Source organism: Schistocerca americana, chromosome 2 (genome assembly GCF_021461395.2).
Source record: "Schistocerca americana isolate TAMUIC-IGC-003095 chromosome 2, iqSchAmer2.1, whole genome shotgun sequence".
NCBI classification, from domain to species: domain Eukaryota; kingdom Metazoa; phylum Arthropoda; class Insecta; order Orthoptera; family Acrididae; genus Schistocerca; species Schistocerca americana.
In genome coordinates, this window is record NC_060120.1 from 88,574,124 (window position 1) to 88,588,488 (window position 14,365).

At 44.1% G+C, this 14,365-nt stretch overlaps 38 non-coding genes across 38 annotated transcripts; 19 read left to right on the forward strand and 19 right to left on the reverse strand.

The window, feature by feature from the left end:
- The first annotated feature begins 9 nt into the window (after positions 1 to 9).
- Trnaq-cug lies at positions 10 to 81 on the forward strand. Its single transcript has one exon. It is a non-coding gene; the product is annotated as a tRNA-Gln (tRNA).
- Positions 82 to 439: 358 nt separating this feature from the next.
- Trnay-gua lies at positions 440 to 528 on the reverse strand. The gene is given in 2 exon segments: positions 440 to 475; positions 492 to 528. It is a non-coding gene; the product is annotated as a tRNA-Tyr (tRNA).
- A 248-nt stretch (positions 529 to 776) lies between these two features.
- Trnaq-cug lies at positions 777 to 848 on the forward strand. The gene has a single exon. It is a non-coding gene; the product is annotated as a tRNA-Gln (tRNA).
- Positions 849 to 1,206: 358 nt separating this feature from the next.
- Trnay-gua lies at positions 1,207 to 1,295 on the reverse strand. Its single transcript is given in 2 exon segments — positions 1,207 to 1,242; positions 1,259 to 1,295. It is a non-coding gene; the product is annotated as a tRNA-Tyr (tRNA).
- Positions 1,296 to 1,543: 248 nt separating this feature from the next.
- Trnaq-cug lies at positions 1,544 to 1,615 on the forward strand. Its single transcript has one exon. It is a non-coding gene; the product is annotated as a tRNA-Gln (tRNA).
- A 358-nt stretch (positions 1,616 to 1,973) lies between these two features.
- Positions 1,974 to 2,062, reverse strand: Trnay-gua. Its single transcript is given in 2 exon segments — positions 1,974 to 2,009; positions 2,026 to 2,062. It is a non-coding gene; the product is annotated as a tRNA-Tyr (tRNA).
- A 248-nt stretch (positions 2,063 to 2,310) lies between these two features.
- On the forward strand, positions 2,311 to 2,382 carry Trnaq-cug. The gene has a single exon. It is a non-coding gene; the product is annotated as a tRNA-Gln (tRNA).
- Positions 2,383 to 2,740: 358 nt separating this feature from the next.
- Positions 2,741 to 2,829, reverse strand: Trnay-gua. Its single transcript is given in 2 exon segments — positions 2,741 to 2,776; positions 2,793 to 2,829. It is a non-coding gene; the product is annotated as a tRNA-Tyr (tRNA).
- Positions 2,830 to 3,077: 248 nt separating this feature from the next.
- On the forward strand, positions 3,078 to 3,149 carry Trnaq-cug. Its single transcript has one exon. It is a non-coding gene; the product is annotated as a tRNA-Gln (tRNA).
- A 358-nt stretch (positions 3,150 to 3,507) lies between these two features.
- Trnay-gua lies at positions 3,508 to 3,596 on the reverse strand. Its single transcript is given in 2 exon segments — positions 3,508 to 3,543; positions 3,560 to 3,596. It is a non-coding gene; the product is annotated as a tRNA-Tyr (tRNA).
- Positions 3,597 to 3,844: 248 nt separating this feature from the next.
- Trnaq-cug lies at positions 3,845 to 3,916 on the forward strand. The gene has a single exon. It is a non-coding gene; the product is annotated as a tRNA-Gln (tRNA).
- Positions 3,917 to 4,274: 358 nt separating this feature from the next.
- On the reverse strand, positions 4,275 to 4,363 carry Trnay-gua. The gene is given in 2 exon segments: positions 4,275 to 4,310; positions 4,327 to 4,363. It is a non-coding gene; the product is annotated as a tRNA-Tyr (tRNA).
- A 248-nt stretch (positions 4,364 to 4,611) lies between these two features.
- Trnaq-cug lies at positions 4,612 to 4,683 on the forward strand. Its single transcript has one exon. It is a non-coding gene; the product is annotated as a tRNA-Gln (tRNA).
- A 358-nt stretch (positions 4,684 to 5,041) lies between these two features.
- On the reverse strand, positions 5,042 to 5,130 carry Trnay-gua. Its single transcript is given in 2 exon segments — positions 5,042 to 5,077; positions 5,094 to 5,130. It is a non-coding gene; the product is annotated as a tRNA-Tyr (tRNA).
- Positions 5,131 to 5,378: 248 nt separating this feature from the next.
- Positions 5,379 to 5,450, forward strand: Trnaq-cug. The gene has a single exon. It is a non-coding gene; the product is annotated as a tRNA-Gln (tRNA).
- Positions 5,451 to 5,808: 358 nt separating this feature from the next.
- Positions 5,809 to 5,897, reverse strand: Trnay-gua. Its single transcript is given in 2 exon segments — positions 5,809 to 5,844; positions 5,861 to 5,897. It is a non-coding gene; the product is annotated as a tRNA-Tyr (tRNA).
- A 248-nt stretch (positions 5,898 to 6,145) lies between these two features.
- Trnaq-cug lies at positions 6,146 to 6,217 on the forward strand. Its single transcript has one exon. It is a non-coding gene; the product is annotated as a tRNA-Gln (tRNA).
- Positions 6,218 to 6,575: 358 nt separating this feature from the next.
- On the reverse strand, positions 6,576 to 6,664 carry Trnay-gua. The gene is given in 2 exon segments: positions 6,576 to 6,611; positions 6,628 to 6,664. It is a non-coding gene; the product is annotated as a tRNA-Tyr (tRNA).
- Positions 6,665 to 6,912: 248 nt separating this feature from the next.
- Positions 6,913 to 6,984, forward strand: Trnaq-cug. The gene has a single exon. It is a non-coding gene; the product is annotated as a tRNA-Gln (tRNA).
- Positions 6,985 to 7,342: 358 nt separating this feature from the next.
- Positions 7,343 to 7,431, reverse strand: Trnay-gua. Its single transcript is given in 2 exon segments — positions 7,343 to 7,378; positions 7,395 to 7,431. It is a non-coding gene; the product is annotated as a tRNA-Tyr (tRNA).
- Positions 7,432 to 7,679: 248 nt separating this feature from the next.
- Trnaq-cug lies at positions 7,680 to 7,751 on the forward strand. Its single transcript has one exon. It is a non-coding gene; the product is annotated as a tRNA-Gln (tRNA).
- A 358-nt stretch (positions 7,752 to 8,109) lies between these two features.
- On the reverse strand, positions 8,110 to 8,198 carry Trnay-gua. Its single transcript is given in 2 exon segments — positions 8,110 to 8,145; positions 8,162 to 8,198. It is a non-coding gene; the product is annotated as a tRNA-Tyr (tRNA).
- A 248-nt stretch (positions 8,199 to 8,446) lies between these two features.
- Positions 8,447 to 8,518, forward strand: Trnaq-cug. The gene has a single exon. It is a non-coding gene; the product is annotated as a tRNA-Gln (tRNA).
- Positions 8,519 to 8,876: 358 nt separating this feature from the next.
- Trnay-gua lies at positions 8,877 to 8,965 on the reverse strand. Its single transcript is given in 2 exon segments — positions 8,877 to 8,912; positions 8,929 to 8,965. It is a non-coding gene; the product is annotated as a tRNA-Tyr (tRNA).
- Positions 8,966 to 9,213: 248 nt separating this feature from the next.
- Positions 9,214 to 9,285, forward strand: Trnaq-cug. The gene has a single exon. It is a non-coding gene; the product is annotated as a tRNA-Gln (tRNA).
- A 358-nt stretch (positions 9,286 to 9,643) lies between these two features.
- Trnay-gua lies at positions 9,644 to 9,732 on the reverse strand. The gene is given in 2 exon segments: positions 9,644 to 9,679; positions 9,696 to 9,732. It is a non-coding gene; the product is annotated as a tRNA-Tyr (tRNA).
- Positions 9,733 to 9,980: 248 nt separating this feature from the next.
- Positions 9,981 to 10,052, forward strand: Trnaq-cug. Its single transcript has one exon. It is a non-coding gene; the product is annotated as a tRNA-Gln (tRNA).
- Positions 10,053 to 10,410: 358 nt separating this feature from the next.
- Positions 10,411 to 10,499, reverse strand: Trnay-gua. Its single transcript is given in 2 exon segments — positions 10,411 to 10,446; positions 10,463 to 10,499. It is a non-coding gene; the product is annotated as a tRNA-Tyr (tRNA).
- A 248-nt stretch (positions 10,500 to 10,747) lies between these two features.
- Positions 10,748 to 10,819, forward strand: Trnaq-cug. The gene has a single exon. It is a non-coding gene; the product is annotated as a tRNA-Gln (tRNA).
- A 358-nt stretch (positions 10,820 to 11,177) lies between these two features.
- Positions 11,178 to 11,266, reverse strand: Trnay-gua. The gene is given in 2 exon segments: positions 11,178 to 11,213; positions 11,230 to 11,266. It is a non-coding gene; the product is annotated as a tRNA-Tyr (tRNA).
- Positions 11,267 to 11,514: 248 nt separating this feature from the next.
- Trnaq-cug lies at positions 11,515 to 11,586 on the forward strand. The gene has a single exon. It is a non-coding gene; the product is annotated as a tRNA-Gln (tRNA).
- Positions 11,587 to 11,944: 358 nt separating this feature from the next.
- Positions 11,945 to 12,033, reverse strand: Trnay-gua. The gene is given in 2 exon segments: positions 11,945 to 11,980; positions 11,997 to 12,033. It is a non-coding gene; the product is annotated as a tRNA-Tyr (tRNA).
- Positions 12,034 to 12,281: 248 nt separating this feature from the next.
- Trnaq-cug lies at positions 12,282 to 12,353 on the forward strand. Its single transcript has one exon. It is a non-coding gene; the product is annotated as a tRNA-Gln (tRNA).
- A 358-nt stretch (positions 12,354 to 12,711) lies between these two features.
- On the reverse strand, positions 12,712 to 12,800 carry Trnay-gua. Its single transcript is given in 2 exon segments — positions 12,712 to 12,747; positions 12,764 to 12,800. It is a non-coding gene; the product is annotated as a tRNA-Tyr (tRNA).
- A 248-nt stretch (positions 12,801 to 13,048) lies between these two features.
- Trnaq-cug lies at positions 13,049 to 13,120 on the forward strand. Its single transcript has one exon. It is a non-coding gene; the product is annotated as a tRNA-Gln (tRNA).
- A 358-nt stretch (positions 13,121 to 13,478) lies between these two features.
- Positions 13,479 to 13,567, reverse strand: Trnay-gua. Its single transcript is given in 2 exon segments — positions 13,479 to 13,514; positions 13,531 to 13,567. It is a non-coding gene; the product is annotated as a tRNA-Tyr (tRNA).
- A 248-nt stretch (positions 13,568 to 13,815) lies between these two features.
- Trnaq-cug lies at positions 13,816 to 13,887 on the forward strand. Its single transcript has one exon. It is a non-coding gene; the product is annotated as a tRNA-Gln (tRNA).
- Positions 13,888 to 14,245: 358 nt separating this feature from the next.
- Trnay-gua lies at positions 14,246 to 14,334 on the reverse strand. The gene is given in 2 exon segments: positions 14,246 to 14,281; positions 14,298 to 14,334. It is a non-coding gene; the product is annotated as a tRNA-Tyr (tRNA).
- Positions 14,335 to 14,365: the final 31 nt, after the last annotated feature.

Consider the following 14,365-nt stretch of genomic DNA (forward strand, 5'->3'; position numbering starts at 1 on the left):
CTCGTGTCTGGTTCCATGGTGTAACGGTTAGCACTCTGGACTCTGAATCCAGCGATCCGAGTTCGAATCTCGGTGGAACCTTCGTTTAGTCTAAATTTTCTGTAATAAGCGTTTCTCGCCGAGGAAGTATCAGCGATAGGCTCAGGGATTTAGTTTCTACGTTTGTGTTAAAAACGAGACGTCTATGAAACGGCTGAATATTGGTGCGACGATGTGACCTATATAGCACATTAAACGAGTGATGCCTGTAAGAGCAAGCAATTTTACGATAATTCGAAGAAATATCATTATCCTACGAAGGCTAAGACTCCCATGATTATCAACTAGCTATTACTAGCTGAGCAAATGAATTTCCTTTAAAATAGGTTTAAAACATAGGGAGGTTCTGACCGAGTGGGCATGCTCTGGAGCCTATTTGCTCCTGAGATTAGAAAAACAGTCCTCTGGGCCGGATTTGAACCAGCGACCTATGGATAACTGTGAATCCTCCACTACAGTCCACCGCTCTACCAACTGAGCTACCAGAGGCTCTGCATGCTTTCTTGTTCGTTCTGATTGCTTTACGTCCGTCCCTGTCTTTCGTTTCCACACACTGCTACTCAGCGCGCCCATATAGACGCACAGGAAATGCAGTCATCGGCTGCAACTGCAAACATTGCCCAGATTAAGTTTTATAATGCTCGATCGTGTCAATTAGGTTAAAAAATGCAAGTAGGAAGTGTCTGAAGTACGTCAGTATACTGCTAAATGTATTTACGCGTCCCATGCTCGTGTCTGGTTCCATGGTGTAACGGTTAGCACTCTGGACTCTGAATCCAGCGATCCGAGTTCGAATCTCGGTGGAACCTTCGTTTAGTCTAAATTTTCTGTAATAAGCGTTTCTCGCCGAGGAAGTATCAGCGATAGGCTCAGGGATTTAGTTTCTACGTTTGTGTTAAAAACGAGACGTCTATGAAACGGCTGAATATTGGTGCGACGATGTGACCTATATAGCACATTAAACGAGTGATGCCTGTAAGAGCAAGCAATTTTACGATAATTCGAAGAAATATCATTATCCTACGAAGGCTAAGACTCCCATGATTATCAACTAGCTATTACTAGCTGAGCAAATGAATTTCCTTTAAAATAGGTTTAAAACATAGGGAGGTTCTGACCGAGTGGGCATGCTCTGGAGCCTATTTGCTCCTGAGATTAGAAAAACAGTCCTCTGGGCCGGATTTGAACCAGCGACCTATGGATAACTGTGAATCATCCACTACAGTCCACCGCTCTACCAACTGAGCTACCAGAGGCTCTGCATGCTTTCTTGTTCGTTCTGATTGCTTTACGTCCGTCCCTGTCTTTCGTTTCCACACACTGCTACTCAGCGCGCCCATATAGACGCACAGGAAATGCAGTCATCGGCTGCAACTGCAAACATTGCCCAGATTAAGTTTTATAATGCTCGATCGTGTCAATTAGGTTAAAAAATGCAAGTAGGAAGTGTCTGAAGTACGTCAGTATACTGCTAAATGTATTTACGCGTCCCATGCTCGTGTCTGGTTCCATGGTGTAACGGTTAGCACTCTGGACTCTGAATCCAGCGATCCGAGTTCGAATCTCGGTGGAACCTTCGTTTCGTCTAAATTTTCTGTAATAAGCGTTTCTCGCCGAGGAAGTATCAGCGATAGGCTCAGGGATTTAGTTTCTACGTTTGTGTTAAAAACGAGACGTCTATGAAACGGCTGAATATTGGTGCGACGATGTGACCTATATAGCACATTAAACGAGTGATGCCTGTAAGAGCAAGCAATTTTACGATAATTCGAAGAAATATCATTATCCTACGAAGGCTAAGACTCCCATGATTATCAACTAGCTATTACTAGCTGAGCAAATGAATTTCCTTTAAAATAGGTTTAAAACATAGGGAGGTTCTGACCGAGTGGGCATGCTCTGGAGCCTATTTGCTCCTGAGATTAGAAAAACAGTCCTCTGGGCCGGATTTGAACCAGCGACCTATGGATAACTGTGAATCCTCCACTACAGTCCACCGCTCTACCAACTGAGCTACCAGAGGCTCTGCATGCTTTCTTGTTCGTTCTGATTGCTTTACGTCCGTCCCTGTCTTTCGTTTCCACACACTGCTACTCAGCGCGCCCATATAGACGCACAGGAAATGCAGTCATCGGCTGCAACTGCAAACATTGCCCAGATTAAGTTTTATAATGCTCGATCGTGTCAATTAGGTTAAAAAATGCAAGTAGGAAGTTTCTGAAGTACGTCAGTATACTGCTAAATGTATTTACGCGTCCCATGCTCGTGTCTGGTTCCATGGTGTAACGGTTAGCACTCTGGACTCTGAATCCAGCGATCCGAGTTCGAATCTCGGTGGAACCTTCGTTTAGTCTAAATTTTCTGTAATAAGCGTTTCTCGCCGAGGAAGTATCAGCGATAGGCTCAGGGATTTAGTTTCTACGTTTGTGTTAAAAACGAGACGTCTATGAAACGGCTGAATATTGGTGCGACGATGTGACCTATATAGCACATTAAACGAGTGATGCCTGTAAGAGCAAGCAATTTTACGATAATTCGAAGAAATATCATTATCCTACGAAGGCTAAGACTCCCATGATTATCAACTAGCTATTACTAGCTGAGCAAATGAATTTCCTTTAAAATAGGTTTAAAACATAGGGAGGTTCTGACCGAGTGGGCATGCTCTGGAGCCTATTTGCTCCTGAGATTAGAAAAACAGTCCTCTGGGCCGGATTTGAACCAGCGACCTATGGATAACTGTGAATCCTCCACTACAGTCCACCGCTCTACCAACTGAGCTACCAGAGGCTCTGCATGCTTTCTTGTTCGTTCTGATTGCTTTACGTCCGTCCCTGTCTTTCGTTTCCACACACTGCTACTCAGCGCGCCCATATAGACGCACAGGAAATGCAGTCATCGGCTGCAACTGCAAACATTGCCCAGATTAAGTTTTATAATGCTCGATCGTGTCAATTAGGTTAAAAAATGCAAGTAGGAAGTGTCTGAAGTACGTCAGTATACTGCTAAATGTATTTACGCGTCCCATGCTCGTGTCTGGTTCCATGGTGTAACGGTTAGCACTCTGGACCCTGAATCCAGCGATCCGAGTTCGAATCTCGGTGGAACCTTCGTTTAGTCTAAATTTTCTGTAATAAGCGTTTCTCGCCGAGGAAGTATCAGCGATAGGCTCAGGGATTTAGTTTCTACGTTTGTGTTAAAAACGAGACGTCTATGAAACGGCTGAATATTGGTGCGACGATGTGACCTATATAGCACATTAAACGAGTGATGCCTGTAAGAGCAAGCAATTTTACGATAATTCGAAGAAATATCATTATCCTACGAAGGCTAAGACTCCCATGATTATCAACTAGCTATTACTAGCTGAGCAAATGAATTTCCTTTAAAATAGGTTTAAAACATAGGGAGGTTCTGACCGAGTGGGCATGCTCTGGAGCCTATTTGCTCCTGAGATTAGAAAAACAGTCCTCTGGGCCGGATTTGAACCAGCGACCTATGGATAACTGTGAATCCTCCACTACAGTCCACCGCTCTACCAACTGAGCTACCAGAGGCTCTGCATGCTTTCTTGTTCGTTCTGATTGCTTTACGTCCGTCCCTGTCTTTCGTTTCCACACACTGCTACTCAGCGCGCCCATATAGACGCACAGGAAATGCAGTCATCGGCTGCAACTGCAAACATTGCCCAGATTAAGTTTTATAATGCTCGATCGTGTCAATTAGGTTAAAAAATGCAAGTAGGAAGTGTCTGAAGTACGTCAGTATACTGCTAAATGTATTTACGCGTCCCATGCTCGTGTCAGGTTCCATGGTGTAACGGTTAGCACTCTGGACTCTGAATCCAGCGATCCGAGTTCGAATCTCGGTGGAACCTTCGTTTAGTCTAAATTTTCTGTAATAAGCGTTTCTCGCCGAGGAAGTATCAGCGATAGGCTCAGGGATTTAGTTTCTACGTTTGTGTTAAAAACGAGACGTCTATGAAACGGCTGAATATTGGTGCGACGATGTGACCTATATAGCACATTAAACGAGTGATGCCTGTAAGAGCAAGCAATTTTACGATAATTCGAAGAAATATCATTATCCTACGAAGGCTAAGACTCCCATGATTATCAACTAGCTATTACTAGCTGAGCAAATGAATTTCCTTTAAAATAGGTTTAAAACATAGGGAGGTTCTGACCGAGTGGGCATGCTCTGGAGCCTATTTGCTCCTGAGATTAGAAAAACAGTCCTCTGGGCCGGATTTGAACCAGCGACCTATGGATAACTGTGAATCCTCCACTACAGTCCACCGCTCTACCAACTGAGCTACCAGAGGCTCTGCATGCTTTCTTGTTCGTTCTGATTGCTTTACGTCCGTCCCTGTCTTTCGTTTCCACACACTGCTACTCAGCGCGCCCATATAGACGCACAGGAAATGCAGTCATCGGCTGCAACTGCAAACATTGCCCAGATTAAGTTTTATAATGCTCGATCGTGTCAATTAGGTTAAAAAATGCAAGTAGGAAGTGTCTGAAGTACGTCAGTATACTGCTAAATGTATTTACGCGTCCCATGCTCGTGTCTGGTTCCATGGTGTAACGGTTAGCACTCTGGACTCTGAATCCAGCGATCCGAGTTCGAATCTCGGTGGAACCTTCGTTTAGTCTAAATTTTCTGTAATAAGCGTTTCTCGCCGAGGAAGTATCAGCGATAGGCTCAGGGATTTAGTTTCTACGTTTGTGTTAAAAACGAGACGTCTATGAAACGGCTGAATATTGGTGCGACGATGTGACCTATATAGCACATTAAACGAGTGATGCCTGTAAGAGCAAGCAATTTTACGATAATTCGAAGAAATATCATTATCCTACGAAGGCTAAGACTCCCATGATTATCAACTAGCTATTACTAGCTGAGCAAATGAATTTCCTTTAAAATAGGTTTAAAACATAGGGAGGTTCTGACCGAGTGGGCATGCTCTGGAGCCTATTTGCTCCTGAGATTAGAAAAACAGTCCTCTGGGCCGGATTTGAACCAGCGACCTATGGATAACTGTGAATCCTCCACTACAGTCCACCGCTCTACCAACTGAGCTACCAGAGGCTCTGCATGCTTTCTTGTTCGTTCTGATTGCTTTACGTCCGTCCCTGTCTTTCGTTTCCACACACTGCTACTCAGCGCGCCCATATAGACGCACAGGAAATGCAGTCATCGGCTGCAACTGCAAACATTGCCCAGATTAAGTTTTATAATGCTCGATCGTGTCAATTAGGTTAAAAAATGCAAGTAGGAAGTGTCTGAAGTACGTCAGTATACTGCTAAATGTATTTACGCGTCCCATGCTCGTGTCTGGTTCCATGGTGTAACGGTTAGCACTCTGGACTCTGAATCCAGCGATCCGAGTTCGAATCTCGGTGGAACCTTCGTTTAGTCTAAATTTTCTGTAATAAGCGTTTCTCGCCGAGGAAGTATCAGCGATAGGCTCAGGGATTTAGTTTCTACGTTTGTGTTAAAAACGAGACGTCTATGAAACGGCTGAATATTGGTGCGACGATGTGACCTATATAGCACATTAAACGAGTGATGCCTGTAAGAGCAAGCAATTTTACGATAATTCGAAGAAATATCATTATCCTACGAAGGCTAAGACTCCCATGATTATCAACTAGCTATTACTAGCTGAGCAAATGAATTTCCTTTAAAATAGGTTTAAAACATAGGGAGGTTCTGACCGAGTGGGCATGCTCTGGAGCCTATTTGCTCCTGAGATTAGAAAAACAGTCCTCTGGGCCGGATTTGAACCAGCGACCTATGGATAACTGTGAATCCTCCACTACAGTCCACCGCTCTACCAACTGAGCTACCAGAGGCTCTGCATGCTTTCTTGTTCGTTCTGATTGCTTTACGTCCGTCCCTGTCTTTCGTTTCCACACACTGCTACTCAGCGCGCCCATATAGACGCACAGGAAATGCAGTCATCGGCTGCAACTGCAAACATTGCCCAGATTAAGTTTTATAATGCTCGATCGTGTCAATTAGGTTAAAAAATGCAAGTAGGAAGTGTCTGAAGTACGTCAGTATACTGCTAAATGTATTTACGCGTCCCATGCTCGTGTCTGGTTCCATGGTGTAACGGTTAGCACTCTGGACTCTGAATCCAGCGATCCGAGTTCGAATCTCGGTGGAACCTTCGTTTAGTCTAAATTTTCTGTAATAAGCGTTTCTCGCCGAGGAAGTATCAGCGATAGGCTCAGGGATTTAGTTTCTACGTTTGTGTTAAAAACGAGACGTCTATGAAACGGCTGAATATTGGTGCGACGATGTGACCTATATAGCACATTAAACGAGTGATGCCTGTAAGAGCAAGCAATTTTACGATAATTCGAAGAAATATCATTATCCTACGAAGGCTAAGACTCCCATGATTATCAACTAGCTATTACTAGCTGAGCAAATGAATTTCCTTTAAAATAGGTTTAAAACATAGGGAGGTTCTGACCGAGTGGGCATGCTCTGGAGCCTATTTGCTCCTGAGATTAGAAAAACAGTCCTCTGGGCCGGATTTGAACCAGCGACCTATGGATAACTGTGAATCCTCCACTACAGTCCACCGCTCTACCAACTGAGCTACCAGAGGCTCTGCATGCTTTCTTGTTCGTTCTGATTGCTTTACGTCCGTCCCTGTCTTTCGTTTCCACACACTGCTACTCAGCGCGCCCATATAGACGCACAGGAAATGCAGTCATCGGCTGCAACTGCAAACATTGCCCAGATTAAGTTTTATAATGCTCGATCGTGTCAATTAGGTTAAAAAATGCAAGTAGGAAGTGTCTGAAGTACGTCAGTATACTGCTAAATGTATTTACGCGTCCCATGCTCGTGTCTGGTTCCATGGTGTAACGGTTAGCACTCTGGACTCTGAATCCAGCGATCCGAGTTCGAATCTCGGTGGAACCTTCGTTTAGTCTAAATTTTCTGTAATAAGCGTTTCTCGCCGAGGAAGTATCAGCGATAGGCTCAGGGATTTAGTTTCTACGTTTGTGTTAAAAACGAGACGTCTATGAAACGGCTGAATATTGGTGCGACGATGTGACCTATATAGCACATTAAACGAGTGATGCCTGTAAGAGCAAGCAATTTTACAATAATTCGAAGAAATATCATTATCCTACGAAGGCTAAGACTCCCATGATTATCAACTAGCTATTACTAGCTGAGCAAATGAATTTCCTTTAAAATAGGTTTAAAACATAGGGAGGTTCTGACCGAGTGGGCATGCTCTGGAGCCTATTTGCTCCTGAGATTAGAAAAACAGTCCTCTGGGCCGGATTTGAACCAGCGACCTATGGATAACTGTGAATCCTCCACTACAGTCCACCGCTCTACCAACTGAGCTACCAGAGGCTCTGCATGCTTTCTTGTTCGTTCTGATTGCTTTACGTCCGTCCCTGTCTTTCGTTTCCACACACTGCTACTCAGCGCGCCCATATAGACGCACAGGAAATGCAGTCATCGGCTGCAACTGCAAACATTGCCCAGATTAAGTTTTATAATGCTCGATCGTGTCAATTAGGTTAAAAAATGCAAGTAGGAAGTGTCTGAAGTACGTCAGTATACTGCTAAATGTATTTACGCGTCCCATGCTCGTGTCTGGTTCCATGGTGTAACGGTTAGCACTCTGGACTCTGAATCCAGCGATCCGAGTTCGAATCTCGGTGGAACCTTCGTTTAGTCTAAATTTTCTGTAATAAGCGTTTCTCGCCGAGGAAGTATCAGCGATAGGCTCAGGGATTTAGTTTCTACGTTTGTGTTAAAAACGAGACGTCTATGAAACGGCTGAATATTGGTGCGACGATGTGACCTATATAGCACATTAAACGAGTGATGCCTGTAAGAGCAAGCAATTTTACGATAATTCGAAGAAATATCATTATCCTACGAAGGCTAAGACTCCCATGATTATCAACTAGCTATTACTAGCTGAGCAAATGAATTTCCTTTAAAATAGGTTTAAAACATAGGGAGGTTCTGACCGAGTGGGCATGCTCTGGAGCCTATTTGCTCCTGAGATTAGAAAAACAGTCCTCTGGGCCGGATTTGAACCAGCGACCTATGGATAACTGTGAATCCTCCACTACAGTCCACCGCTCTACCAACTGAGCTACCAGAGGCTCTGCATGCTTTCTTGTTCGTTCTGATTGCTTTACGTCCGTCCCTGTCTTTCGTTTCCACACACTGCTACTCAGCGCGCCCATATAGACGCACAGGAAATGCAGTCATCGGCTGCAACTGCAAACATTGCCCAGATTAAGTTTTATAATGCTCGATCGTGTCAATTAGGTTAAAAAATGCAAGTAGGAAGTGTCTGAAGTACGTCAGTATACTGCTAAATGTATTTACGCGTCCCATGCTCGTGTCTGGTTCCATGGTGTAACGGTTAGCACTCTGGACTCTGAATCCAGCGATCCGAGTTCGAATCTCGGTGGAACCTTCGTTTAGTCTAAATTTTCTGTAATAAGCGTTTCTCGCCGAGGAAGTATCAGCGATAGGCTCAGGGATTTAGTTTCTACGTTTGTGTTAAAAACGAGACGTCTATGAAACGGCTGAATATTGGTGCGACGATGTGACCTATATAGCACATTAAACGAGTGATGCCTGTAAGAGCAAGCAATTTTACGATAATTCGAAGAAATATCATTATCCTACGAAGGCTAAGACTCCCATGATTATCAACTAGCTATTACTAGCTGAGCAAATGAATTTCCTTTAAAATAGGTTTAAAACATAGGGAGGTTCTGACCGAGTGGGCATGCTCTGGAGCCTATTTGCTCCTGAGATTAGAAAAACAGTCCTCTGGGCCGGATTTGAACCAGCGACCTATGGATAACTGTGAATCCTCCACTACAGTCCACCGCTCTACCAACTGAGCTACCAGAGGCTCTGCATGCTTTCTTGTTCGTTCTGATTGCTTTACGTCCGTCCCTGTCTTTCGTTTCCACACACTGCTACTCAGCGCGCCCATATAGACGCACAGGAAATGCAGTCATCGGCTGCAACTGCAAACATTGCCCAGATTAAGTTTTATAATGCTCGATCGTGTCAATTAGGTTAAAAAATGCAAGTAGGAAGTGTCTGAAGTACGTCAGTATACTGCTAAATGTATTTACGCGTCCCATGCTCGTGTCTGGTTCCATGGTGTAACGGTTAGCACTCTGGACTCTGAATCCAGCGATCCGAGTTCGAATCTCGGTGGAACCTTCGTTTAGTCTAAATTTTCTGTAATAAGCGTTTCTCGCCGAGGAAGTATCAGCGATAGGCTCAGGGATTTAGTTTCTACGTTTGTGTTAAAAACGAGACGTCTATGAAACGGCTGAATATTGGTGCGACGATGTGACCTATATAGCACATTAAACGAGTGATGCCTGTAAGAGCAAGCAATTTTACGATAATTCGAAGAAATATCATTATCCTACGAAGGCTAAGACTCCCATGATTATCAACTAGCTATTACTAGCTGAGCAAATGAATTTCCTTTAAAATAGGTTTAAAACATAGGGAGGTTCTGACCGAGTGGGCATGCTCTGGAGCCTATTTGCTCCTGAGATTAGAAAAACAGTCCTCTGGGCCGGATTTGAACCAGCGACCTATGGATAACTGTGAATCCTCCACTACAGTCCACCGCTCTACCAACTGAGCTACCAGAGGCTCTGCATGCTTTCTTGTTCGTTCTGATTGCTTTACGTCCGTCCCTGTCTTTCGTTTCCACACACTGCTACTCAGCGCGCCCATATAGACGCACAGGAAATGCAGTCATCGGCTGCAACTGCAAACATTGCCCAGATTAAGTTTTATAATGCTCGATCGTGTCAATTAGGTTAAAAAATGCAAGTAGGAAGTGTCTGAAGTACGTCAGTATACTGCTAAATGTATTTACGCGTCCCATGCTCGTGTCTGGTTCCATGGTGTAACGGTTAGCACTCTGGACTCTGAATCCAGCGATCCGAGTTCGAATCTCGGTGGAACCTTCGTTTAGTCTAAATTTTCTGTAATAAGCGTTTCTCGCCGAGGAAGTATCAGCGATAGGCTCAGGGATTTAGTTTCTACGTTTGTGTTAAAAACGAGACGTCTATGAAACGGCTGAATATTGGTGCGACGATGTGACCTATATAGCACATTAAACGAGTGATGCCTGTAAGAGCAAGCAATTTTACGATAATTCGAAGAAATATCATTATCCTACGAAGGCTAAGACTCCCATGATTATCAACTAGCTATTACTAGCTGAGCAAATGAATTTCCTTTAAAATAGGTTTAAAACATAGGGAGGTTCTGACCGAGTGGGCATGCTCTGGAGCCTATTTGCTCCTGAGATTAGAAAAACAGTCCTCTGGGCCGGATTTGAACCAGCGACCTATGGATAACTGTGAATCCTCCACTACAGTCCACCGCTCTACCAACTGAGCTACCAGAGGCTCTGCATGCTTTCTTGTTCGTTCTGATTGCTTTACGTCCGTCCCTGTCTTTCGTTTCCACACACTGCTACTCAGCGCGCCCATATAGACGCACAGGAAATGCAGTCATCGGCTGCAACTGCAAACATTGCCCAGATTAAGTTTTATAATGCTCGATCGTGTCAATTAGGTTAAAAAATGCAAGTAGGAAGTGTCTGAAGTACGTCAGTATACTGCTAAATGTATTTACGCGTCCCATGCTCGTGTCTGGTTCCATGGTGTAACGGTTAGCACTCTGGACTCTGAATCCAGCGATCCGAGTTCGAATCTCGGTGGAACCTTCGTTTAGTCTAAATTTTCTGTAATAAGCGTTTCTCGCCGAGGAAGTATCAGCGATAGGCTCAGGGATTTAGTTTCTACGTTTGTGTTAAAAACGAGACGTCTATGAAACGGCTGAATATTGGTGCGACGATGTGACCTATATAGCACATTAAACGAGTGATGCCTGTAAGAGCAAGCAATTTTACGATAATTCGAAGAAATATCATTATCCTACGAAGGCTAAGACTCCCATGATTATCAACTAGCTATTACTAGCTGAGCAAATGAATTTCCTTTAAAATAGGTTTAAAACATAGGGAGGTTCTGACCGAGTGGGCATGCTCTGGAGCCTATTTGCTCCTGAGATTAGAAAAACAGTCCTCTGGGCCGGATTTGAACCAGCGACCTATGGATAACTGTGAATCCTCCACTACAGTCCACCGCTCTACCAACTGAGCTACCAGAGGCTCTGCATGCTTTCTTGTTCGTTCTGATTGCTTTACGTCCGTCCCTGTCTTTCGTTTCCACACACTGCTACTCAGCGCGCCCATATAGACGCACAGGAAATGCAGTCATCGGCTGCAACTGCAAACATTGCCCAGATTAAGTTTTATAATGCTCGATCGTGTCAATTAGGTTAAAAAATGCAAGTAGGAAGTGTCTGAAGTACGTCAGTATACTGCTAAATGTATTTACGCGTCCCATGCTCGTGTCTGGTTCCATGGTGTAACGGTTAGCACTCTGGACTCTGAATCCAGCGATCCGAGTTCGAATCTCGGTGGAACCTTCGTTTAGTCTAAATTTTCTGTAATAAGCGTTTCTCGCCGAGGAAGTATCAGCGATAGGCTCAGGGATTTAGTTTCTACGTTTGTGTTAAAAACGAGACGTCTATGAAACGGCTGAATATTGGTGCGACGATGTGACCTATATAGCACATTAAACGAGTGATGCCTGTAAGAGCAAGCAATTTTACGATAATTCGAAGAAATATCATTATCCTACGAAGGCTAAGACTCCCATGATTATCAACTAGCTATTACTAGCTGAGCAAATGAATTTCCTTTAAAATAGGTTTAAAACATAGGGAGGTTCTGACCGAGTGGGCATGCTCTGGAGCCTATTTGCTCCTGAGATTAGAAAAACAGTCCTCTGGGCCGGATTTGAACCAGCGACCTATGGATAACTGTGAATCCTCCACTACAGTCCACCGCTCTACCAACTGAGCTACCAGAGGCTCTGCATGCTTTCTTGTTCGTTCTGATTGCTTTACGTCCGTCCCTGTCTTTCGTTTCCACACACTGCTACTCAGCGCGCCCATATAGACGCACAGGAAATGCAGTCATCGGCTGCAACTGCAAACATTGCCCAGATTAAGTTTTATAATGCTCGATCGTGTCAATTAGGTTAAAAAATGCAAGTAGGAAGTGTCTGAAGTACGTCAGTATACTGCTAAATGTATTTACGCGTCCCATGCTCGTGTCTGGTTCCATGGTGTAACGGTTAGCACTCTGGACTCTGAATCCAGCGATCCGAGTTCGAATCTCGGTGGAACCTTCGTTTAGTCTAAATTTTCTGTAATAAGCGTTTCTCGCCGAGGAAGTATCAGCGATAGGCTCAGGGATTTAGTTTCTACGTTTGTGTTAAAAACGAGACGTCTATGAAACGGCTGAATATTGGTGCGACGATGTGACCTATATAGCACATTAAACGAGTGATGCCTGTAAGAGCAAGCAATTTTACGATAATTCGAAGAAATATCATTATCCTACGAAGGCTAAGACTCCCATGATTATCAACTAGCTATTACTAGCTGAGCAAATGAATTTCCTTTAAAATAGGTTTAAAACATAGGGAGGTTCTGACCGAGTGGGCATGCTCTGGAGCCTATTTGCTCCTGAGATTAGAAAAACAGTCCTCTGGGCCGGATTTGAACCAGCGACCTATGGATAACTGTGAATCCTCCACTACAGTCCACCGCTCTACCAACTGAGCTACCAGAGGCTCTGCATGCTTTCTTGTTCGTTCTGATTGCTTTACGTCCGTCCCTGTCTTTCGTTTCCACACACTGCTACTCAGCGCGCCCATATAGACGCACAGGAAATGCAGTCATCGGCTGCAACTGCAAACATTGCCCAGATTAAGTTTTATAATGCTCGATCGTGTCAATTAGGTTAAAAAATGCAAGTAGGAAGTGTCTGAAGTACGTCAGTATACTGCTAAATGTATTTACGCGTCCCATGCTCGTGTCTGGTTCCATGGTGTAACGGTTAGCACTCTGGACTCTGAATCCAGCGATCCGAGTTCGAATCTCGGTGGAACCTTCGTTTAGTCTAAATTTTCTGTAATAAGCGTTTCTCGCCGAGGAAGTATCAGCGATAGGCTCAGGGATTTAGTTTCTACGTTTGTGTTAAAAACGAGACGTCTATGAAACGGCTGAATATTGGTGCGACGATGTGACCTATATAGCACATTAAACGAGTGATGCCTGTAAGAGCAAGCAATTTTACGATAATTCGAAGAAATATCATTATCCTACGAAGGCTAAGACTCCCATGATTATCAACTAGCTATTACTAGCTGAGCAAATGAATTTCCTTTAAAATAGGTTTAAAACATAGGGAGGTTCTGACCGAGTGGGCATGCTCTGGAGCCTATTTGCTCCTGAGATTAGAAAAACAGTCCTCTGGGCCGGATTTGAACCAGCGACCTATGGATAACTGTGAATCCTCCACTACAGTCCACCGCTCTACCAACTGAGCTACCAGAGGCTCTGCATGCTTTCTTGTTCGTTCTGATTGCTTTACGTCCGTCCCTGTCTTTCGTTTCCACACACTGCTACTCAGCGCGCCCATATAGACGCACAGGAAATGCAGTCATCGGCTGCAACTGCAAACATTGCCCAGATTAAGTTTTATAATGCTCGATCGTGTCAATTAGGTTAAAAAATGCAAGTAGGAAGTGTCTGAAGTACGTCAGTATACTGCTAAATGTATTTACGCGTCCCATGCTCGTGTCTGGTTCCATGGTGTAACGGTTAGCACTCTGGACTCTGAATCCAGCGATCCGAGTTCGAATCTCGGTGGAACCTTCGTTTAGTCTAAATTTTCTGTAATAAGCGTTTCTCGCCGAGGAAGTATCAGCGATAGGCTCAGGGATTTAGTTTCTACGTTTGTGTTAAAAACGAGACGTCTATGAAACGGCTGAATATTGGTGCGACGATGTGACCTATATAGCACATTAAACGAGTGATGCCTGTAAGAGCAAGCAATTTTACGATAATTCGAAGAAATATCATTATCCTACGAAGGCTAAGACTCCCATGATTATCAACTAGCTATTACTAGCTGAGCAAATGAATTTCCTTTAAAATAGGTTTAAAACATAGGGAGGTTCTGACCGAGTGGGCATGCTCTGGAGCCTATTTGCTCCTGAGATTAGAAAAACAGTCCTCTGGGCCGGATTTGAACCAGCGACCTATGGATAACTGTGAATCCTCCACTACAGTCCACCGCTCTACCAACTGAGCTACCAGAGGCTCTGCATGCTTTCTTGTTCGTTCTGATTGC